Raw genomic sequence first — 25251 nt, forward strand, 5'->3', positions numbered from 1 at the left:
TGGTAGGCTAGTGATGGCTTCAGAGATGTCCATGTCCTAATCACTAGGATCTATGAATATTCTCTTCTGTGGTAAAAGTTTTACAGATGTGATTAAATTAAAGATCTTGAGGTAATCCCTGGATTATCCAGCAGGACCTGTTATGGATTGAATGTCTGTGTCTCCCCAAAATTCATATGTTGAAACCCTAACTTCCAATGTGATGGTGGCAGGAGATGGAGTCTTTGGGGACTTATTCAGTTTAGATGAGGCAATGAGGGTGGGAACTTTGTGGTGAGATTAGTGTCTTTATTAGAAGAGAAAGGGAACAGAGCTCATTCTCTCTCCTGAGAGGATCTAGCAAGGAGGCTGCCAGCTGCAAGCCAAAAGCAGAGCCCTCACCAGGAACCCCCCCGCCCCCCGTCCCGCCCATGCTGGTGCCTGGATCTCAGACATCCCAGCTTCCAGAACTGTAAGAATTAAGTGTTTGTTGCTTATGCCCCTGATCTGTGGCATTTTGTTATAGCAGCTTGAGCACACTAAGAAAGGCCCTAAATAAGGGCACAGATGTCCTCATAAGAGAGTGGCAGAGGGAGATTAGGCACAAAGAGAAGGAGGCAATGTGACCACAGAGGCAGGGGTTGGAGTGATGTGACCACAAGCCAAGGAGTGCCGGCAGCCACTGGAGCTGGATGAGGCCAGGGACAGGTTCTCCTCTAGAGCTTCCAGGGGAGCACGGCCTGGCAGACACCTTGATTTCTACCTGGTAGAGCAGACTTTGCACTTCAGACCTTCAGAGCTGTCAGAAAATAAATGTGGGGGCTTCTGGGGGGCTCAGTTGGTTAAGTGTCTGTCTTTGGCTTGGGTCATGACCCCAGGGCCCTAGGATTGAGCCCTGTGTTGGGCTCCCTGCTCAGAGGAGAGCTTGCTTCTCCCTCTCCTTCTGCTCCTCCCTCTGCTTGTGCTCTCTCACTCTCTCTGTCAAAGAAACAAAATCTTGAAAGAAAAGAAAAGAAAAGAAAAGAAAAGAAAAGAAAAGAAAAAGAAAAGAAAAAAAAGAAAAGAAAAGAAAGAAGAGAGGAGAGGAGAGAAGAGAAGAGAAGAGAAGAGAAGAGAAGAGAAGAGAAGAGAAGAGAAGAGAAGAGAAGAGAAGAGAAAGAAGAGAAAGAAAAGTGTTTCAGGTTGCCCCAGGTTTCTGGCGACAAAGCAACTAGTGCACTGTCTTAAACCTGAGGTATAAATATACAGGCAGACAATGACTAGTCACATATAACGAAAGAACTCTGACCCACAGCCTCAGCAGCAATCAGCCCAGAATGCTCAGGACTTGGTCAATAACTTCTAGCTTCCTTAATTTTTGCCTCAGTTTCCAAATCAGGACCAAACAGAAAAAGCCAAATATGTTCCCCAACCAAGCACATAGGATGCCCAGCTTCCAGGCAGCCTGCCCCTATATTCCCCATGCCAACAGCTTCCTGTCGGAGCATTCCTGAAGCCTTGTCTTTTTTCATAATGAAGCTTCCCCACTCACTTACCTGCCTTTGTCTCTACAAAAGCAAGCAATAGTGGTTAGTTCCCTTGCTACAGCACACTCTGAATAAGTGGCCTCATCTGTCCTCATTTGGGTGGTTTTTGTTTATTCCCACAAATCCTTTATCTTGATGGTAAGCTTCTACTCCTTTTTTTCCTACCACACCAAGTCTTACTTTGCTTATAGAAAATATTCAGTAATTATTTTAAGATCGTAGTGAATCTAGTACAGTCTCCGTATTACAGATAAGGAAATACAACAATAAGGAAATAATCTCTGGAGAGATTAATCTATTTGCTACAAGTCATGTCCAAGGGCAAGATTAAAATCCAGATTTCTACGGGCACCTGCGTGGCTCAGTCAGTTAAGCATCTGCCTTTGGCTCGGGTCATGAAAACAGAGTCCTGGAATGGATCTGAGGGATTGGCTTAGTGTTTCCAGTCCCTTCCCAACCTGTTTCCTCCCCAGTTAGTGTTATGCATCTTTGTCATGACCTTGGAATTGGAGGAGTGTACTTTCCTGTCCCTTGACTTTGGGTTTGGCCGTGGCACTTTGGATAATTAGATGGTAGTGCTCCTGACTCAAGCAAGACCTGCAATGTGCTCTCATGGTCAGGCTTGCTCTCCTGCATGCCTCACTGTACTAATGAGAAGAACAAGCCTCAGTTACCCACTGGTCCAAGGAGGAGGAAAAATTCATGGAGCAGACCTGTACCCAACATGGAGTGTGGAGCCCAGCCTAGTTCAGTCAGTCCTAGCTGACCTACAGGTGCATGAGCAAGTAGGGGTTCTTGTATTTTTTTTAAAGATTATTTATTTACTTATTCATGAGAGACACAGAGAGATAAGCAGAGACATAGGCAGAGGGAGAAGCAGGCTCCATGCAGGAAGCCTGATGTGGCACTCGATTCCGGGACTTCAGGATCACACCCTGAGCCAAAGGCAGATGCCCAACTGCTGAGCCACCCAGGTGTCCCTAAAATAATTATTGATAGGTATATACCTTATTGCCATTTGTTAACTATTTTTTTTTAATTTTTTTTTACTTATTTATGATAGTCACAGAGAGAGAGAGAGAGGCAGGGACACAGGCAGAGGGAGAAGCAGGCTCCATGCACCGGGAGCCCGATGTGGGACTCGATCCCGGGTCTCCAGGATCGCGCCCTGGGCCAAAGGCAGGCGCCAAACCGCTGCGCCACCCAGGGATCCCCTGTTAACTATTTTTAGTTGTTTTTGTAGTTCTCTCTTCCTTTCTTCTTCTCTTGCTCTCTTCCCTTGTGGTTTGATGGACTTTAGTGTAGTGCTTAAATTTTTCTCTATTTTTTGTGTATCTATCATACAAAGGTCAGGATGATGGAGACCTCTGGCCTGCTGCCAATAGCTACAGAAGCGAGTTTGGGAGGAGATCCATCAGGTCTGTCAAATCCTCCGCAAATATCAGCCCTGGCCAGTAGCTTGACCACAGCCTCGCTAGGGACCCTGAGCCAGAACCACATGGACAAGCTGCTCCCAGATTCCTGCCCAGAGGAACCATGAGATGGTAAAGAAGTAAGGGGGTAACTTGTTACACAGCAGCAAATAACTAATACTCAAATCCTGAGACTTGCACCACAAGGTAGCATTTCTACCTCGGAGCACATGGGATTGTTTTGAGTAAGGAACATATATCAATTGAGTTCCACAAATATTGGTGTGTCAGAAGTTGTGGAAGGGCGAAGTTAAAATAAAGTCCTTGTTTTGAATGTGCTTAGTCACCACACATGGAAAAAAACCTGTTTCACCAGGGAAAAACACTGAAGACCGACCAAACCTTTGTTGCATGATAGCGATCGCCCAAACCCCCAGCATCCGTCTCGTCAATAAATGTTTGCTCCATTCCACCTGTAATGGAGTTTTCATTTCACCTTCATAATGCATTCTTCCCAAATCTATTCCTTGAATCTCATCAACAGTTTGAAGGCTGCACGTTGACTGCCTATGACAATAGTGCCAAATAAGTAAAGTTTGCATGCTCACAGGTGAACATCGGGTATGACCATCATTGGGCGGGTGTTTGGATTACTGGTGATTTCATCTTCTTCATTCTGAGTCCATTTTCAAATTTTCTGCAATTAATATGCATTATTATGGAAAGCAAAACAAAGAAAAGATAATGCTAAGGGGTGCCTGGGTGGCTCAGTCAGTTATGTGTCTTTCTCTTGATTTCAGCTCAGGTCTTGATCTCAGGCTGGTGAGTTTAGTCCCTGTGTTGACTCCACACTGAGTGTGGAGCCTACTTAAAAAAAAAAAAAGTTGAGGCACTTGGGTGGCTCAGTGGTTGAGCGTCTGCCTCTAGCTCAGGGCATGATCCCAGGGTCCTGGGATAGAGTCTTACATTGGGCTCCCTACATGGAGCCTGCATCTCTCTCTGCCTCTTTCTCTGTGCTTCTCAGAAATAAGTAAATAAAATCTTTAAAAAAAAAAAAAAAGAGGTTTCCAGGCCAAGGGAACAGCATAGGCAAAGCCTCAGAGGCCTGAAGAAATATTCAATGTAGGAGAAACTGAGGAGATGTGTTCCATGTGTGACTGAGCCAGAGGCAGAGGAGGGAAGATTTCCCTATGTGGGTGCAAAATGATAATAATGGACTGAGCCCAGGCCTTGAAGCATGATGGGGCCCAGACCAGACCAACCATATGGCATAAGACAAATTACTTAGCCTATCAGAGCCTCAGTTTCCCTATGTCTAAAATGAGATTTAAGATACCAACAATGGGCACCTTGGTGGCTCAGTGGCTGAGCATCTGCCTTCAGCTCAGGTCATGATCCCTGGGTCCTGGGATCGAGTCCTGCATTGGGCTCCCCGTAGGGAGCCTGCTTCTCCCTCTGTCTACGTCTCTGCCTCTCTCTCTGTCTCTCATGAATAAATCAATAAAATCTCTAAAAAATAAAAAATTAATAAGATACCAACAATGTGGTGTTATTTTGAAGATTATGAAATGAAATTCACTTAGATCACTAAGTTGAGTGTCTATCCCATTATGGAAGTTTGAAACACATATGTTTCCCTTCCTCTTTCATTACTTAAATACTTAAAAACAATGGCAAACAACTATGCAGCATTTACTCTGCACCAGGCACTTTATAATTCATGGAAAATTAATGCCTCCAGAGTCTGCATGAAGTGCTCAATGGGTCTACAGAGAGCTCCTCTCCACCATGGTGGAGTGAACAGAGCTGAGATGAAAAAGTCAGAAAGGAGTTGGTTTTTATAGAAGTTAGCAAAAAGCCATAGATCAGAGAAGAAAGACAGAATCGCAGAGCACTAGGCCGGACTTGGAACAAAGGCCATCAGGCTGCATGGAGACCAGAGCTCTGTGGCCTCTGCCACCAGGACGCGCAGGGTCCAGCTCCAGCATCAGCCCTCCGCAGGCTGGTCCCTTAGCACTCTCTCCTTCCCCTCATGAGCAAAGGCAAAGCCTTTCCTGAGTGAGTGGCTGCCCTCTTTGCTCACACCACTCTTCCCTAAGGGATGGGCAAAACTATCTTGTAGTGTTGCTTACTCAGTCGTTCATTCATTCGGCTGATATTTAACAAATGTGTAGAATGTGCCAACTGGAGGCTCAAAGTCTAACAAAAAATGAAAATAGACATGGGTCTTCCCCTCTGGGAGCTCACAATGCTTGGAAACCAGTTAGAGAGCAAGACACTAATCATTACAGAAATAAATGTATATGTTTTGAGGGGTTTTCTTGTGTTTCGTTTGTGTATGTGTGTGTGTGTGTGTGTGTGTGTGTTTATTTGCGATGCTGGCCGACGTGTTCAGCAGGGTTTCCGACCCAGGGTATGGAGGAGCCTTGGAGGACCAGTGCAATTGCCCCCAACTATTTTACAAGCCAGCTCCTGTAGGTATGACCCCATCATATTTATCCTTGCCTCCCCTACAACCCCGCCAGTGGCATATAGTAGCAGCTCAATAAATGTCAGCTGCAATAAAGAAGTTACCAGACCAATGCAGATCAAAGTCCTACTCCCACCAGAGTTCATAAAAAGCTCCGGTTACATGCTTCTAAAGACATAACCTGTGATGTTTGCTTTCCCTCATTTTCCAGGAAGGCGATCTCGAGTTCCAAACATTTAAGGGAAGGCTCAGGGGAGAAAGTTTGTATAGCTAATGATCCAGCTTGGGATGGTTTATCTCAAAGCCAGGGGGAGGTTTTGCTGCCTCGGTGCTGTCAGCAGGGAACTGGTTCTGAAGATGTGGGAGATTACAGGAGCTTTTGAGACAAAGGAACATAAATCAAAAAGAATGAAAAGAAAACAAGATCCTTGATCCTCCCCCTGTTAATGTTCTTTTAAAAGTATTTTGCAAGTGAGTGGGATGGGGGAGGGTAAACAAAGTTAAAAAAAAAAAAAAAGGAATGGTTACTGGCATCTTAGAGAGCCCGGGTAGGCCCCACTCTCCACTGTCTTTTTACTTTTAACAACCCAAATGATTAACTAACAATTGGAAAAAGATGTCGAAGACATCAGCTGTTTCCTCCCACTCTTACCCGCTCTTGTTTCAATTCCTGTTTGGTTCAGAAACTCTGAGCTACAAATCTTCCTTAATGATGAAATGGTTTGGGCTCCACTTAATAAATCAAGATCAGGATGCAAGGCAGTGATGAGCCGGTGGAACGGGATGGCTCTATTCCAAAAGCATAAAAGTAGATCTGAATTAGATTTAAGTAATAACACTTCACCAAAGCTGCCCAAGAGCTGTGGAAGTCCCATGCCCTCCATAAAGCAGGCACCAAGCCTGAACTTCTCACAGGAGCCCGGAATAGAAACCATCCTATTCAGCCTCTCAGGCTTCAGATCTTTTCTATGCTTTACCAGAACCTTAAACAGGAACATTAATTCCCACTCCTGACACTTCCATGGGTAGTCTACTCTCATACGTAAGGAAACCACTTCCTCAAGAATTAGGGTTGACATAGAAAATTCAAGAGGTCTAGTTAAACGTGAATTTCAAATAAACAACAATGATTTTTTCAGTATGAATATGGCCAAAATATCACATATTTGGGTGCTGTACTTTTACTTGCTAAATCTGGCAACCCTTCTAATTATCCAACTCAATAGGTCCTAAATATATAGGGTTGCCAGACAAGCTGCAGGTTGGTTAGTTAAATTTGCATTTTAGATAAGCAACTAATCATTTTTTAGTATACGTTTGTCCCATACTACACCACTTGGGACATACATATTGTAGAAAGAGAGAGAGAGAGAGACGGGGGAAAAAAGAAAGAGGAAAGAAAAAGAAAGGAAAGAAAGAAAGACAGACAGAAAGAAAGAGAGAGAGAAAGAAAGAAAGAAAGAAAGAAAGAAAGAAAGAAAGAAGAAAGAAAGAAAGAAAGAAAGAAAGAAAGAAGAAAGAAAGAAAGAAAGAAAGAAAGAAAGAAAGAAAGAAAGAAAGAATCCAAAATGGAGTTTGTCATGCTAAGTCCTAAATCAGCAAACCAAGACCTAATACCTAACTTAGTTGCAGTTTCAGCCTCTCCCGGGAATATAACTTTAACCAGTCAATGTGGAATCACCTAGTCAGCTCTAGTAAGATAATTTGCAAGATATGCTCCCACTTTTTCCCAAAGGAAGGTGACCTGGCCTGAAACAATCCACTCACTAGAATAATCTCCTTATCCCACCTTCTTCTGCCTATAAAAGTCTTCCATTTCGTACAGCTCCTCCGAGCTCCTTTCTATTTGCTAAATGAATGCTTCCCAATTTATGAATAGTTGAATAAAGCTAATTAGTAAATTTATTTTGAATTTTGTTTTTTAACAATATAATGAAAAGATTTGTTGTCTCTCTGAAATTCAAATGTAACTGGGAATCCTGAATTATTTGCTACACTTGGCAACCCTATTCACATAACCTGTTCCCTCCAACAATTTCATGGAACTAAAGCTATGAGAAGATGAAAATGAGAGCATTCTCAGTTGGGAGGAAAAGTCCAGAAAAAGCAAGTCATTGAAGGATATGTGGACAAGGAGGTAGGGGTGAGTGAAGTCTTACCCTTATTCTTTAATTTCTATATTTCCAAAATCATGGGCTTCTAGATGTTCCTAATATTCTTTGTTTATTAAAATCTCTGTTGCATCTGAATTATCTCAACTTTTCTATCTCTAATGTTGTTTATTTGTTCTCTGGCACCCTCGCTCCCACATGCACACCCACCTCTCTCTCTCCCATTTTCTCTCTCACGCACACATTCAGACGGTACATATCAATCCTATCAGAAATAGACTTTTTAAAAGAACTGAGTTTCCATTGCAAAGAGTTTTCCTAGGTCATTGATTTATGCTTTTATCTTTATTATTTCCTTTTATTTTCTTCCAATGTATTTTAGGTTATCTTTTGTTCAATTGGTTGGGTTTTTGTCTTTTTACTTTCTCAAGTAAAAACATTTTATGTACATGTTTTGGAATTACCATTAAGATTTCTTTTTTGTGGGATGCCTGGGTGGCTCAGCGGTTGAGCGCCTGCCTTTGGCCCAGGGTGCGACCTGGAGACCTGGGATCAAGTCCCACGTCGGGCTCCCTGCATGGAGCCTGTTTCTCCCCCTGCCTGTGTCTCTGCCTCTCTCTCTGTGTCTCTCATGAATAAATAAAATCTTTTTTAAAAATTCTTTTTTGTATTTTACCCATGCATTTGGAAGTGAATATTATACTTGATATATATTAGAACTTCTTTTCTTTTCCTTTGATTCCTTGTTATTTTTATAATTTGAGGGTGCTCTTTTGCAGTGATGTTTTTACTCTCTTGTTTCATAATTTTGCAGTATGAGCTTATTTTCAGCAGGAGTTTCTCATGTGTGTCTTTTGTGCCCCAGCTCATTCAGGTCGCTTGCAGTGGTTTTGAATTTGCTCTGCTGAGTCGCACACCCCTCATCCATCCAGGACCTCACCTGGGTTTCTGTATTACCAAGGTGGTACCACTGTACCCGCATGATGCTCCCAAAGTGGGCTTGACGTTCCGATTTGTCACAGGCACTCTGTGCACATCTGCAAACTAAGGCCACACTGAAAGTGGCAAGCCTGGGTTAACACTGTGTATGACATATTAGAGCCAAGCAGAGTGGTTAGGAGGTTCTGTGTAGCAGAGGTTGGGGTGGGGAGGGGATCATTCCACATCCTTCCAGGATATTCACGAACAAGAAATGAAGAGTCCTGGCACAGAACAAGTGCTCAGTAAATATTAGATATTATTTTGGTCAGTATTATATTGTTATTATGGTTAATAATGTAAGTATTAATGAGGCACAAAATTGGCACACAGCAAGCACATAATAAATATTCACTCCTAAACAATTTATGACCATTTCAAAATTCTACTGGACTCGTTAATTTATGCTTTTAATATGCATATCCACTATGCACAAGGCATTGGGGCTAAAGTGAGCACAGTAATCATGTGTAGCTTTTGGGAAAGTGCCATGATAAATAGAAGATTGTACCACATTAACACAGGGTGCCCATGTGCATGTGTCTGTGTGTATGTGCATGCGTGTGTGTGTGTGTACGTGTGTGTGTAGCAGAGCAGAGTGACACAGTATTCCTATGATGACAACTACCACCTGAGCTATTACTTTTGCACAGAAAAGTCCCAAGAACACATAAAATATAAATCATAAATGAGAGGGGCACCTGGGTGGGTCCATCGGTTAAGCAATCTGCCTTTGGCTCAGGTCATGATCCTAGGACCCTGGGATCCAACCCAGAGTAGGCTTCCTTCTCAGCCAGGAGTCTGCTTCTCCCTCTGCCTCTCCCACCCTCCTCCCCTTGGGCTATCTCTCTCTCTCAGGTAAATATATTAAACCATTTAAAAATATTGCAAATGAGAAAGGGCATCTTTTTTGAGAAGGCAGGGGAGCAAGGAGGTGCTTAAAGGCACCAGAGAAGTTGAAGATAAAGGAAGAAACACATTAGATGGCCTCAGTCTCTCAGAATAGGAGACAAGCTCACTCTCTGTATCCATCAACAGGAAGGTTATAAAAGATGCACTTAATTCAAAGCCAATAAGGAGCCTAGATTTTTGTCCAGGGGCTTTTGTAAGTGCTTCTTTGCCTGCGTTGGTAGTGTTACTCTTGCTTACTGAGTTTCCACCATGCTTTGTTTCATACTCTGTGAGTATGCGGAGCTAAAATGCATCTTCCTTTTTAATCTACTCTGCTGCATGGAATCCATATGGAAACACCAGCAAGGATTCTATTATTATTATTATTATTATTATTATTATTATTATTATTATTTCCAAAATTTTTATACTCTTAACTCTATTAGAAAATTGGGAGACATTATCACGAAGGGTGATCAAATATTTCCAATCTTGCTTAAGAAGTCTTTAGGAAGGATAACAATGATCATTCAAGACAATGCTGGCCAGTGGAAACACAATGCAGCCCACATACATAATTTTAAATTTTTAGTAGCCATGTCAAAAAAAAAAAAAGTAAGAAGAAGGTGAAATTAATGTTAATGATATATTTTACTATAGACCAAGATTTCCAAAATAGTATCATTAGTACAAGTATCAACTTGTAACTAAAATTGTTAATGCAATATTTTATATTCTTTTTCTTATACAAAGGCTTCAAAACCATACATCTCAATTTAGATACTAAATTTTATCAGAGACACTTAATCTATATGTAGATTTCGTAAAATGTACAATTTAGAAAGCAGATTCATGGGGCACCTGGGTGGCTCAGTGCTTAAGTAGTTAAGCATCTGCCTTTGGCCCAGATCATGATCCCAGAGTCCTTCCTGGGAGCGCAAGTCAGGCTCCCTGCTCAGGGAGGAGTCTACTGCTCCTCCCTCTGCCCCTCCACCCTGCTTGTGCTCTGTCTGTCATGCTCTCTCTCTCTCTCTCTCTCTCTCTCTCAAATAAATAAATAACATCTTTTAAAAAAAGAAAAAGGAGGGCAGGCCCGGTGGCGCAGCGGTTTAGCGCCGCCTGCAGCCCGGAGCCTGATCCTGGAGACTCGGGATCGAGTCCCACATCGGGCTCCCTGCATGGAGTCCGCCTCTCTCTCTCTCTCTCTCTCTCTCTCTGAATGAATAAATAAATTAAAAACAAAATCTCAAAAATAAAAGGAGATTCATATACCAAACTTGTTCTAAACATACTTAGGAGCTGCCCAATCACTGAATTGTGTATGATTTTTAAATTTCAACTTAAATAGAATGAAAAATCCAGCCTTCAGCTTGTACCAACCACATTTCAAGTGATCAGTATTGGACAAGGCAGATCAAAGATACAGATACAAATTTCCAGCTCCCCAGCTTTCAGCCCCTAAGGAACATAATCCATTTCTAGTGTTAGTACCATATCCCCTGTTCTTTACATTAAAAAGAAAAAAACTGCCACTCAATCCACTCCATCTGCAGTAGGTAAGCTTAGCCCCATCTTCTGGAAGATGAAGTCTGAAAAGCAAAGGGGTTGACCACCAAAGTACTCCAAAGAAGAAAGCAAATTCATCACCTGAGCTCTACTGTTATTTTCTTAATGATTCCATTCACGTCTGTAAGTGCTAGAGAAGTAGGGCAGGAATTCCATCTGGGTATAATTTGGAGTGTTTTGGCCTATTTCCTATTGATTTGCACAGAGCATTGTGTGTCATAAGTATTCAACAAATGCATGGTGAATGCACAAATAAGTGACCGTTTGGGAGACATTCTCTAGTTAATTATGCTCATGGAAAAACTGAAGGAAATCTTTGAAGAAAAATTTCTCTGACCTATTCTTAGGGTAATGTCTTTCACCTAGAGATACCTGATGACAGCCAGAGAAAGACAGAGGGTGGAGGAAGTTGTCACCAGATATCTCTGCTCAGATGAATGACTGGAATTCTCCTCCTCTGGCCCACCCCTCCTGCAGTGGTAGCACAGACTGGCACAGCCGGGACATGGGCCAAAGCGCTGCTGCCAGGCTTCAAGTTTTGAGGGAATGAAATAAAGTGGAGTCTCCACGCCAACAGGGATATTTCAGATACAGAAGGGCCAACCTACACCAGAGATCACAGCACAGCCCTTTGGGAATTGCTGAAATTCAGCAACCTTAAGAAGGTTGGGAAGCTCTTACAAATAAATGGACAGGAAAAAAATATGGACCATGCACACTCCAATAAGAAAAATATGAGAAAAACCACCTTTTTTTTTTTTTTTAAAGAAAGGAGGGGTGCCCTCTGGTTCTTTTTTTTTTTTTTTAAGATTTTTTATTTGTTTATTTATTAATGAGAGATACAGAGAGAAAGAAAGGGAGGCAGAGACACAGGCAGAGGGAGAAGCAGGCTCCATGCAGGGAGCCCGACATGGGACTCGATCCCGGGTCTCCAGGATCAGGCCCTGGGTGGAAGGGACTAAACCACTGAGCAACCCGGGCTGCCCCGGAAAACCACCTTTTAAAAAAATGCAAATCACTTAAAAATTGGACAAAGAACTTTCAGATTAGGTCCACTTCGAAAAGTTCATGTGCCAAGAGAAGAGAAGATGCACAAGTGACACCAGTGTCCAGGAGTAATGTCAGCAGAGCAAAAGCCCAAAACAAGGTTGAGACTGAGGGAAACAAATGCTCAGAAATTACAGAAAGGGTATTTATTAGTTTCCTATTGCCAGTATACCAAACTGCCACAATCTTCATGGCTTAAGATAACACAAATTTATTATCTTACAGTTCTGGGAGGCAGAACTCCAAAATCAGTCTGCCTAGGCTAAAGGTAAGGTGTCAGAGGGCCTGTGTTCCTTCTGGAGGCACCACGGGATATTCCATTTCCTTGTCTTTTCCAGTTCCTTGAAGGGTCCTGCATTCCTTGGCTCCTGGCCCCACATGGCTCTGTCCTCTGCTTGCATGGTTGCATCTCCTTCTCTCTCTCTGATCATCTTCTCTCCTGGTCTCTCTGTTATAAGAACACTTGTGATGATATTGGGCCCACCCAGATCAGCCAAGATAATCTCCCCATCTCAGGATCCATTTTTTTTTTAATTTTATTTATTTACTCATGAGAGACACAGAGAGAGAGGCAGAGACACAGGCAGAGGAAGAAGCAGGCTCCATGCAGGGAGCCCGATGTGGGACTCCAGGATCACAACCTGAGCCAAAGGCAGACACTCAACCACAGAGCCACCCAGATGTCTCAGCATCTCAGGATCCTTAACTTAGCATCTGCAAAGTCCTCTTTACCAAGGTTCCAGGGACTCATGCATGAACATCTTTGGGAACTATTATTCAGCCTAGCACAGGTGTACTTGACTATTTTCAGAGAAAAAAATGAATATTTCTTGGAGGCAATGATGTGGTGATGAGCAATAGCAAAGGGAAGAGAAGCTCCCTGATTCCCTTATGGCTTACAGCTTCTCTGGCAGGAAAATTGATCCCTAGGCTGATAAATTTGGGACTCATGCCCTTTCCCCAATCCCTATAAGCTAATATACCCTATTTCCTCTAAGTTTCCATGGCTCGTTGTGCTTTCCTCTGTTAGAGCATTTAATCACTCAACAAATATTTATTGAGCAACTACATTTTGGAAGCAATATTCTAATTATCCAGGATATATCAGTAAGCAAAACAACCAAGAGTTCTGATCCTCAAAAAATTATGCCGGTAGGAGAAGACACACAATTAAAAACAAAAAAATGAAGGAAGGAAATTGTATGGCATATTTGGAAGTGCTTAAGTGCTATTAAAAAAACGAAGTTGGGTGGGGGCATCTGCCTTTGACTCAGGTCGCAATAGGGGGTCCTGGGATGGAGTCCCAAGTCAGCTCCCCGCAGGGAGCCTGCTTCTCCCTCTGCCTATGTCTCTGCCTCTCTCTCTGTCTTTCATGAATAAATAAATAAAATCTTTTTTAAAAAAAGAAAAAAAATGAAGCTGGGGAGAGACGGGGGAATGTGGTATCAGGAGGTAATTGCAGTGCCAGGAGCTAATCCGTGATCAGGAAAGGCGTAGCTGGGAATATGTCCTTAGATTCGCTAAGAACAGAAACAGCAAATAAGGCAAAAGTTCAGCGGAGGAACAGCGCGGAGGGTTGGAGCAGATGGGAGCTAGCTGGGTTGCAGGAGAATCAGCAAGGGGACAGTTGCAGGAGCTGAGGACAGATCCTAAAAGGCGGGCCAGCCAAGGAAGGCCTTGTCAACATTGGGTTACACGGGACTGTGAGCTCCAGCGAGCGGGGGCCTTGTCTCATTCTCTTCGCCGGGCCTGCCCCCCTGCGCCGCGTGGGCCTGCACGGTTAGCATGCTTTCCTCCCTGCGACTTGGCTGCCCGCTTCTCCTTCCCTTCTGCACCTAGGACAGAGGACTGCGACGTCCGTCACTACTTAGTGTGGAAACCAGCACCTCGTCCCCGGGCCAAGAAGCGGGGGTTGCAGGTGCCTGGGCGGGAACCCTGTGCGCTCCGCTCCCGCGCTCCCCGCCCAGGCCCAGCTGCTGCCCGCCCTTCGCGCTCCGGTCCCGGCCGGTGCCGTCCCGCCTGCCTCCCACCTCCGCCCGAGGGCCCCGCAAGGCCTCTGTCCTCTCATCACCTGCTGGGCGCCAGAGCCCGGCGACAGTCGGGAGAGCCGGGAAGAATGGGGGGCGGGGGGGGGGGCCGGCGACCCGCGCGGGCGAGCGTGCGGCGGGCGGGAGCGCGGGGCTGCGCCTGGGTGGTCCGCAGGCTCTCGGGCAGCCGCCCCGGGGGGGGGGGGGGGGGGGGGGCGTCAAGCTGCCTTCGGCGCGTGCCACGCTCCTTCCGAGGCCCGCGGTAAATGGGGCCAAAGAGAAAGGGCAACAGCCCAAGGTACCACCCCTCACCCTGCAGGTCCTCTAGTGACAGGTCCCCTCTATGGAAAACCACCCGGCTGCCCCCAGGAGGGCGACTCCCAGAGCCCCGTCTGGGGCGCGGGCGGCCGTGGGGGGTGGGGGGGTGCGGGGGATTGGCGGGGAGCCCCCGCCACCAGCAGCAGGATGGGCCAGCCCTGCGGGCGCCGATGGAGGACGCGGGCCCCGGGCGGGGGGGGGGCGGTGGACCGCCCGGGGAGTGCCCAGCTAGCCACCCACCAGGAGGTCGGCCGCCGCCCCCTTCACCAGCCACATCCGGCACCGCCTGGGAGCGCAGCACAGGGGACCTGGGTCCACGCCCACGTGAGCCCACGCCTCCTACCCGCCCCCCCCCCCCCCCGTGCTGCCCACCTGCACAGGCCACCTGACCTCCCCCCCCCCCCGTGCTGCCCACCCACACAGGTAACCCTGGGGATGGCCATGGTCACCAGGCCCCAGCACCCCACCCCCCATGCCCACAGCCACACCCGTGCCTCTGCTCACACCCCTACAGACACACACTTACCCCTACACATACACACACCTACACACCCCCCCTACATACGCGCACATTGACATACATCCCGTATATATACACACCCCTACATATACACACATCCTCTACACATACACATACTACGACACACTCCTACACATACACACCCCTACACACACATACGCCCTGCACGCGCACACACACACCCCTATACTGACACACAAACCCCCACGCACACACACACTCATAAGAGGCCTTGGCCCCCAGGAGAGGGCTATCTCTTTTATTCAGTGTTTGATTGACAGTGAAGTAGCCAAGGACATGTGCAAAGCTTGAGAGGCCCGGGGAGTGTGTGTGTGTGTGTGTGTGTGTGTGTGAGAGGGAGGGAGGGAGCGCGCACAGCAGAGGGCCGCACTTCTTCATAATGTCAGGGACTTTAATAGGCTTCTCTTCTGCCCGCTGCCAACTGGCATGTGGCGCATTGTGCGGCGGCCGCGGCGCAGGGCAGGTGTTCGCACTCGGCTTGAATCCTGGCCAGAGCCGCGCAGAGGTCGGGCCGGGGCCGGGGCTGGGGCCGGGGCCGGCCGCGGGCGCGCGGAGGGAGCGGGCCTGCCCCTGTCCCCTGTCCCCTGTCCCCTGTCCCCTGTCCCCCGGGCGCCTGGCCCTTCCGCCCGCCGCCAGAGGACCGGGGGCTGCACAATGCGGGCGCCCCGACAAGGAAACCCTGAGCTGGACTCAGAGGCCCCAGGTGGCCCGGCAGCTGCGAGTTCCCTGGCTCCCTGGACTTGGCAGAGCTCCTTGGACTTGGTCATTTAACAGTCCTGTCAACACAGGCGGGAAGGGACAATGACATTTCTAGCAGGCTTCCTGTTTGTTCAGAGAGGAAGCTGCTAATGCCTCACTTCAAAATGGTGTCTGGAGGTGACTGTGCCAACTGGCCCTGCAGCACCTGACCCGCCTCCCCTGCCCACCCTCCCGGAAGGGTAAACGGTGGAGTCTGGCTCAGGCCATGGCAGCGCCTGTACTTCCCACTGCCAGGGCCCCTCGAGGAACCTCGCGCCCTTCTGTTTCCCAGGGCACCATTCTTCGGCTCCGGTCTGGGCATAAAGGGGAGCAGCTGCACTGCGGGTCGGGACTGGAGCCGGCCTGGCCAACATTCCCTGCAGAATCCCCGTCCTGGCCCCCACGCGGGCATCACAGGCAGGCCGTGGGTCCTTGCTGCTTCTCTCAAACCTAAAGCATGGAACTTCTGAGACTTGTGATCTGCTGCCTCACGGGAAGCCCTCACACCACACTACACCTTGAAGGGTTCACACATCGCCAGGGCCCTTTCTGGGGTTTGTTTTCTGGTCGGTTCTCCAGAGACTCTGGACGGAGAAGGTCACAAAGAGGTAAAAAGCATCCTTTTCCTTTCAGGTTGCTCTCAAGAAAGAAGGAGCCTGGTGACAGAAGCATAAACCATTACTGTTTTGCTGACATACTCTGTGGGGACGCTACGCCTGGAAATAACGGTGGATGGGGCCCAGGTTGATGTTTTTCCTGCTAACACTTCCCGTGTAGGGCCTTTTCAAACAAGTTTATGTAAGAGTTGCTTTCTTTTCTGAAAAGTTGAGAGAAGGTAAAATTTGTCACCAGAGTCACATGCTTTCTTCTGTGGGAGATGTGAAGTCAGTTCACCATCTCCACTGTTCCCCACACAGCCTCATCCTCACCTCATTCCGTCTGGGTCATTGCAATGACTTCCTCAAAATCCACTTCCTTAAATACAAGTAATGTTTCCCTCTTCTAAAATCTTCATTGGCAAACTCTCGGCCTAAGTCCCAATCTTGAGAGTGGCATTAAAAGCCCTTGACAAGATGGATCTCTCCAGGGTCTTTTTCTGTACCTTCCCTGCAGAAGGTACATGCGGTAGGTGTTAATGTGGGTCCACCAAGAAGTAGACATCATTATGGGATTAAAAATGCATAGATTTTATTAGGGCTAACATCTAAAAGAGAAAAAGGTGGAGTAGCTGGAGACAGCTGAAGGACTGGAAGTTTCACACACATACACACACACACACACACACACACACAGTGAAGGAAATGTCAAGAATCAAATAGAATCTCAGAAAGTTACACCAAGGCCACCAGGAAGCGATGTCAGCTTACATTGAGGGAAATTTAACCAACCAAGGAGTTCCAAGGCTTCTAGGAATGGCCTGGTATTTGTATCCCTGCCTCACTCAGCCACTGGCTGAAAAAAGCCTGTGGGAAGTGCATTTGGCCTTGATGAAACCCAGTGTGGATTGGTTTGTGGACTGCTCAGAGAGCAGTAGCTGGGGTCCTTGGTCAGTCCCTGAAATTGGAGGTCTTCAAGGGGCATTCCTGTAGCTGCCCCATAATATAAGTCAGCCAAAGAAGGTCACCTATAGTTCCAGAGCCAGCCATTCAATTCCATTCATCCAGGAATTTGTTCATGCTTCCCTCCTTGCCTGCCATGCTTTCTCTCCCATTCTACCACCAAATAAAATCCCACTCATCCTCCAAGGCTCCATTCAAGTACCACCTTCTCCAAGAAGCCTTTTAGCTACACTGATGATACTTTGTCTGCCCCTCCATGATAGCATCCATTTGGATTAGAACCAGTTGTCTCACATCTCATCCCTGGCCTTGAGGGTGGGAACGGTTTCACTTCTCTTCATATGAAGTAGTCTGGCACCACAGCTCACATAGATTCACTCACTTATTCATTCAACAGGATTGATTGTTTATTATTATGTGCCAGACATTACACTAGGCCCTGTTGGTCTGGCATTGTGCAAGACAGGGAAAGAGCTTACTTTCCAATCTGGGTGAGGGAACTAGCAGAATGACAGTGTTAAGAGCCAAGCAATGAGGAAGAGTTAACACTACAAGACTCACAGGAGAAAGGGGACAAGAGGGCAGAGGGCTGGGCCAAGGTATCTTGGAGTAGTTACTATGTTTTTTAAAATGTACAGCAATAGCATATAAGATCTTGGGATGCTAAAGTTGGGGAGTTGAAGGTTAGAACCCTCAAAGGACTACAACCCCAAGTTGCGAATTAGTAAACTTCAATGACCCTCATTGGTCCAGCAAAATTCCCAGAAAGCTTCTATCTATAAGGTTCTGGATGGGAAAAAAAAAAAAAAAAAAAAAAAAAAAAAAAAATTCTCTATGCCTGTGTCTTACACTCCTTTAAAATTTTTATTTTAACTCTGCACATTGTTTCTGAAATCCCAAGGCAAAGCCAAGAAATTAACAAAGAAATATAAAGCAAAAGCTCTTCTGAAACTAATTCTCCATTAATAATTACAAAGCACTTAAGAAAACAATCTGCTGTGAGTAAAAGTCAGTGGCTACAGCAGATGATTAATTCATCAAGGGCTTGAGATAATAGAAAAACAATGTAATAGAAACTATAAAGTATGTATATTTAAAGTACAAGAGTATTTTTTTAAGTATTAGAAATATAAGGAAAGAATTAGACTCCATGAAAAATGAGCCAGCAGATTTGAAAAAGAATGAATCAAAATTTCTACAAACGGAAAACATTTTCATTACAATTAAAAGGTGAATGGGCAGGTCGAACAGCACATCACCCAAGATAGATCTGAAAAAGTGATCATTAAAGCACAGAAATATAATGAGGTAGAAAATATGAAACAGATTAAGAAAGCACAGATGATATGAGATGGTCCAATGTATGTCTAGTTGGAATAGAAGCAATATTCAAGGAAGCAATGTCTGAGAATTTGCTCAAATAGATGAAAAACATGAAGGTTCAGATTTGATAAGTATGAAGCTCATGAAGAATAAATAAAAATAAATTTATTTATTTTTAACTGCAAAACATGAATGTTAAAGAGAAATTCCTTAAAACAACCAGAGAGAAAAGAGAAATTACCTACGAAGGAACAAAATATACTTAACATAACCCAATAGTTACAGCAGAAACTATAAGACAGTGGAATATTGTGACAATCCTGACTGACAATGCGTTCAACCTAAAATTCTCAGATGAAATTCTATACTTTATTCTGTAATCAACAGCACACAAACTGAAGACGTTTCAGGCAAACAACTGCTGACATAATTTGTAATTCACAGATCCCCACTCAAAAAGATTCGAAGAGATGTACTTCAATGAGGAGGAAAGCTGAACCAAAGGAAGAATACAAATACAAGAGGTGAAGATCAACTAATTGGTTGTTTAAAATTTAGATATCTAGGGGTGCCTAGATGGTTCAGTCAGTTAAGTGCCCGACTCCTGATTTCAGCTCAGGTCATGATCTCAGGGATCATGTGGGCTCGAGCCCCGTGCATGGCTCCAACTTAAGCATGGGCCTTGCTTGAGATTTTCTCTCTCCCTCTCCCTCTGTGCACCACCTGTCTCACTGTATTCATGTGCACACACCATGCTTTCTCTTTATATATATAAAAAATTTTAGGGAAATCCAAATAAACATTGGCTGTGAAATTAATAGTAATAATAATAATAATGAATAATTTAGGATAGCTTTAACCCAAATGGATTGGAAGTACTTGACAAAAATCACATGTGAATCATGGGAGGATGTCAGGGTAAAGATCTTCATAGAATTGTTCAAAAAGAGGATGAACACAATAGATCTTGTCGAGATCTTGTATGATCTTGTTAGGTCAAAGATGCATATTAAAAATCTAAGGGTGCTAAATGCAATGTGATATTCTGGATTGGATCTTGGAGCAGAAAAAGGACGTGAGTAGAAAAATTGATAAAAACCCAAATAAAATCAAGAGTTTAATTAACAGTAATGCATGCTTCTTGCTTTGTTCTTCTAATTTTAACTACATGGTTTATAACATGCTAAAAGGGAAACTGGGTGAGGTATAAAGGTATTAAAAAAACCTCCCTATTCTATATTTGTAACTTCTATGTAAATCTAAAATTATTCCAGAATGCAAATTTTATTTAAAAAATACAAAAATTTTAAGTGCAAAGGTAACCACTAAAAACTAAAAAAGTATAACCTCCCATCAGAAGAAGGTAGAGAGAAATATAAAGAAAACTTCACAAATAAAAATAGGAGGCAGACAAGAAGAAACAAGTATTTAAAAAGCATTATAGATAGAAAGCAAAAAAAAATGAATTGGTAGAAATAAAATATCAGATTGGAGACTAAATAAGATAAAAGCAGAAATTAATAAATTACAAAACAAAAGATAAGCTAATTAATAACGTGAAGATTTAGCTCTTTAATCAAGAAAGAAAGAAGGAGGGAAGGTAGGGAGGAAAGGAAGGAATAAGGGAAGGGAAAGGAGGAAGGGAGAGAGAGAGAAAGAGAGAGAGGGAAGGAAGGAAGTCATTAGATAAACAAATATTTTTTTTAAAGAGGAGAAAACAAATAGACAAAATTCGAAAATAACCACAGATAGAGAAGAAATTTGGGAAGCTCTGAGAGCATCTACACAGCTCTACACACATCAACTTCCTTTGAACACCTCGGTGATAGAATCCTTCCTTGGCCTTCCACCTTCTCTCTCTGCCCCCTCCTCCTTGGGTGCCCAGAAGGTTGACCTGAATGGACCATATCAAGCCCCCGGCTTCTGGTCAGTTTTAGTTTCAACCAATGAAAAGGCACGAGAGGAGACTCTTTCCTCAGTTGCTTTCCTCCACCAAAGGACACAGCACGTTGGTTTTCCTTTTAGGTTTGGCAAAAGCAAATTGAAAAACCAAGAGGCGGGATCACCAAGAGTCCTTGCAGGATAACAGGGCATCCTCAGGTATTAGACAGACCAGTGGCCCAGTTAAATCCACTTCTGTGTGTTCTGGCTGTGTGGTCTTGGTCTAGTGAGTCCCTTATATCTACCAAGTCAGGTTGCTATAAGAGGAAGAGGCACGCAAAGGAAGAGTGGTAATATGTGACCCATAGAGATAATATTTATAAAGGCTCAAGACATACTGTGAGTAATCAGCATCCACTGTTATATACAGGATAATTTGGAACTTCCATAAGCATTCTTTCTTACTACCTCAGGCATGGTGCTCTTATTCCCTATCCTTTCCCTTTCCTGAGGGATTCAACAATGGATAATGAAAAAGCCATCGAAAATTGATAAGACCATAAGTAAGAAAAAAATAGGAGCCAGATTCTCTGGAAATTTCACTGTCACCAAGGCCAACATGCACATATAGAAAGGCTATAAGCCATTGCTCCATTTGAACCCAGCAAGGAGAGCCTAGAGACTTGGTCCTCAATCTACGTACCCATGGTTACACTCAAAGACTGAATGAAAGAATGTTCAAGATTTGGAGGACCAGGCTTGTTGCAAACTGATACTTTCATCACTTTGACATGGAGAATGAATGAACAGGTGAATGAATGAACACATGGGTAGATGAATGAATGAATGAGTCAGTAAGTGGTTGATACAGGATACTGGTAAAAGGTGTTCCAGCGTGCTTTCTAAACTAGGAATGATGGCCATCTGCAGGTAACTGATTATTGGTTCAGGACAAGGAACCAAGGAGTTCTAATCATCATTCCTCTTCATTCTCATTATTTTTTAGCTTTTCCACATCATTTTTATCATTTTTGGCAAAGTCCAGTGTTTCCAACATTCCCGGATTTGGTTGGTGAGCTACTCCCAAACGGAAATACAGAACACACAAAGACTCCTCTCTGTAGAATGAGAGTTCGAGTCTCCCATTCTCTTACACATTTTTTTTTTTGTCTGTTTAGCCTTTTAGGTGATTTCAGACCTCACTAGACGCTTCACCAAGAAGAGGAAAAGTCAGCCATGTGGGAAAGCTGAAAGCAGCCAGCGTTGCAGCTTGTGTGCAGCTTTGGGGACAGGACGGTAGTGACCTTGTTCATCCCTTCCAGGTCCCACACCAGGATCCGGCCTCATTCACAGCACCCAACACTGCAGGCAGCACCCCGCACATTCGATCCTACCTCGTGCCCCCCGCAGGGCACCATAGAATCTTTTCTTGTCTAGCTCACAGGCCTTAAAGATCCCAGGACCCCAGAACCATCCAGCTCCAAGGGATGGAGCTCAAATCTCACTTTCTCCTCTGAAGTGAGCTTTCCTCATAAAACCAAATGAAGCCTCATAAAATAATTTCTTTCCATGACTCAAAAGAAGCATCGCCGTAACACACCCATAAATCTGGCAAGCTCCCCCTTTTAATCACGTCCCATGATATAAGAGGCAATTATTTCTTTAAACCACCTCGTGTCTCTCCAATGTGTTTACAATGTGAGTCACTTCATCCACTGTTATACGCAGTAATAAAATATTTGAGCAGAAAGAAAAAAAAGGAGGTTCCTCCTATCTCCTGGATGTTTCCCTCTGAAAAACTTGTTTCCACGGAGGCACCTCCTCTGTATGATGTGAGTATGATGGGGGTACAGAGTCTAGATGTGGAGGGCATTTAATAATTTAAACTGTATTTGAAATACCTTCCTCTCTGCCAGACCCTGATTTTGATCCCTTTCTCTTAATTATGCTAGTCTACAAGTTAGAGAGAGAGAGAGAAATGACCTCAGGGATCTTGTCATCTTTTAGGTATAAAACAAAGGAGTTTTGCTTATTTGTGCATTTTCACTTTTTTTTCCTCTCCATATTCTCCCCCCAGCATTTGGATCTGCTCGGGGAGGGGGGGGGGCTTCATTTCTCACCAAGAAAAATTCTTTCCTACTTTACTATAGTCCTATATAGATATATATATACATACATATACATTTTAAACAATAAGTTTTGAGGGGTATCTGGGTGGCTGAGTTAGTTAAGCATCTGACTCTTGATCTCAGCTCGGATCTTGATCTCAGGATGAAGTTCAGAGCCTGTGTTGGGCTCCATGCTGGGTGTGGAGCCTACTTGAAAAATAAAAAGTGTGCTTTGCAAAAAGTGCGCTAAAAGAACTTACACCTTTTGAATGCTCAGTGCTGCTTTAACAATGAAATGTAAACCATCGAATGCAATCTGGAAAGAGAAAGACCGGGCATGGCGGGTCCACCCTCCTCCAGTCACACCTCCCTTTGTGCTCAGCGGACACTATTCGCGTCTGTGTTGACTTTATGAACCGTAACCCCCCCAGGGGAAGACTTATCCACATTCGGGAGCCTGAATTCTGTGTCACACACCTTCCCACCACTCATGCAGTGATCTTTCCTTCCCTCTGAGCATTGCTCTCAGGCAGGCCCCCCGTTCAGCTGTCTAGCTCTGTAACTCCCAAGTGTTTCAAAAAAGATACCCACTAATCCCATTATTAATATTAACATTAGTCCCATCAGCATTGTGGCATCTTCTGAAGGGTGGAAGATTCTGAAGGGTACTCTGCTGCATGGGAGCTGTGCTCAGGAGTGCTGGGTGCAGGAGAAGCAATCAGAGGTGTCCCAGTAGGATGATTATCCTCCTAAGTTTATTTATTTGTTTCCTCCTAAATGTAGAAATGTGAGGAGAATGTTTCACATTTGAGAGAGGCATAGGTTTTGGAGTTAGCCAAACCAGGATGAGAATCCTGGCCTGGGGCACCTGGGTGACTCAGTTGGTTAAGCATCTGCCTTTGGCTTGGGTCATGAGGCCAGGGTCCTGGGATTGAGCCCCATGTCAGGCTCCCTGCTCAGCGGGGGGCCTGCTTCTCCCTCTGCCTCTGCCTGCCGCTCTCCACCCTCGTGTGCTCACTCCCTCTCTCTCTCTCTCTCTCTGTCAAATTAATAAATAAATCATCTTAAAAGAATCCTGGCTCTGACACTTATTAACTATCATCCTTTGCAAGTTACAAGCTTCTCTGAATATCAGTTTCCTCCTCTGTGAAAGGGAAATAATAAAACTAATCCCCTTAGGGGGTTAAAGGAACAACTCATATCTCACTTCCGAGGGTGAGTATATACTTCTGAGGGTCACACTGTCTGGTACATACCAGATGTTCAATAACGAATATTCATTTCCCTCCCCTTTTCTGGACTTTGCACCCTTTTCCCATCAGCTACTTGATGAGCTAACTTCCAATTTGGACACTGTACTTTCTTTCACAGTATTATCTCTGAACAAAACATGTTTCCACCCTAACGTTAGAGTGTGTTTAAGGATTGGCATCATTAAGGGATCCCTGGATGGCTCAGTGGTTTAGCGCCTGCCTTTGGCTCAGGGCGTGATCCTGGAGTCCTGGGATTGAGTCCCACATCAGGCTCCCTGCACGTCTCTCTCTCTCTCTCTCTCTCTCTTTCTCTCTATGTGTCTCTCAGAAATAAATAAAATCTTAAAAAAAAAAGAAAAAAAGGATTGGCATCACTAACCCAAGGCCCCTTCCCAGGTGTTGGTTATACCAAAAGGCCCCATTGTTTTTCCCTGTCAAAAAAAAAATACCATCTGAATGTCAGTTCAGCCCACTGGGCACTTATTGACCGTGGGATGGTGCTGGGCACTATGCTGGGTCCTGGGGAGGCGGAAATGCCTTGAAGACATTGTAATGAATGAAGCTCGTGTTCTGAGATAACGTCAAGCACCCCCATTCCTTTCCTCACTGAATGAATCACAGCTGGTGTCCTCAGTACAGCCTTTGGAGAAATGTACAGTTTTCAGAAAATCTGCTGCCATAAAAGAAAAGAAAATCCTGTACTGGGCTGTTGGCTGGCAAGTGATGGGAGCAGGTGGGGAGAAACTGCAATGGATCCAATTAGCTTTTTATTCCCACCGACGAACTAAGTCTCTCGACGTGTTTAGGAAGATAAAATATATCATGTGCAGCTGGACAAAAGTTATTAGCATAGAAGTTTCCACCTTTTTTCCTCTCTTCCTCTTGCAGAACCAAGGGGTGGGGGGCAGTAACGTGCATCCTATTTAAGGGAGAAGAGCCAATGAGAGAAGAGGAGGAGGGAAGAAGGTACGTCACTTGGATTGCTTGTGAAAGGCTCCCATCCTGTGTGTTAACTTCTAAGGCAAGTGTGTCCAAATTTAATATATCTTTACATAGAATCATATAGTGAGAGGCTTTAAGAAATCTGACCGAACACATGCTGAGGTTTGCCAGTTCCCAATAAGTTGGCAAAAGGATGAGAACTCGGGAGAATGCCAACATTAAAGGTTAAAAAGGAGCACGGGACTTCCTGTGCTGGTATCACCCATGGTGTGGGGTACAGGGCAATTGCTTGATTTCTCATTTGTTGAGGTGATGACACCACCCGACTTCTGAAGCAGGCAAGAAGGAAGAAGAGCGAAAAAGTGGGTGCTGCCCATCTGGCGACGGGTGCACCCCGCAGAGCCTGCCACCGTCAGACGCTGCCCTTGAAGGTGACTTTCCAGTCCCCTGGCCCGGAGCTCCTGCTCGCCTTGTGTTAGGGGGAAACACAGTAACCATGTCTCACGATCCCCAGCTTCCTCTGCCCTGTACGCCCTGGGATTTAGAGTCGAGAAGAGTCTGAGGAGCACACGTCATTTGCT

General features: G+C 44.9%; 1 long non-coding RNA gene across 1 annotated transcript; it reads left to right on the forward strand.

Annotated features, from left to right (window-relative positions):
• The first annotated feature begins 18850 nt into the window (after positions 1–18850).
• Positions 18851–25028, forward strand: LOC112643832 (uncharacterized). The gene is made up of 3 exons (XR_003125929.3): positions 18851–19010; positions 21546–22199; positions 24617–25028. It is a non-coding gene; the product is annotated as an uncharacterized LOC112643832 (long non-coding RNA).
• The last annotated feature ends 223 nt before the right edge of the window (positions 25029–25251 follow it).

The sequence above is a fragment of the Canis lupus genome, chromosome 1 (genome assembly GCF_003254725.2).
Source record: "Canis lupus dingo isolate Sandy chromosome 1, ASM325472v2, whole genome shotgun sequence".
Lineage (NCBI taxonomy): Eukaryota > Metazoa > Chordata > Mammalia > Carnivora > Canidae > Canis > Canis lupus.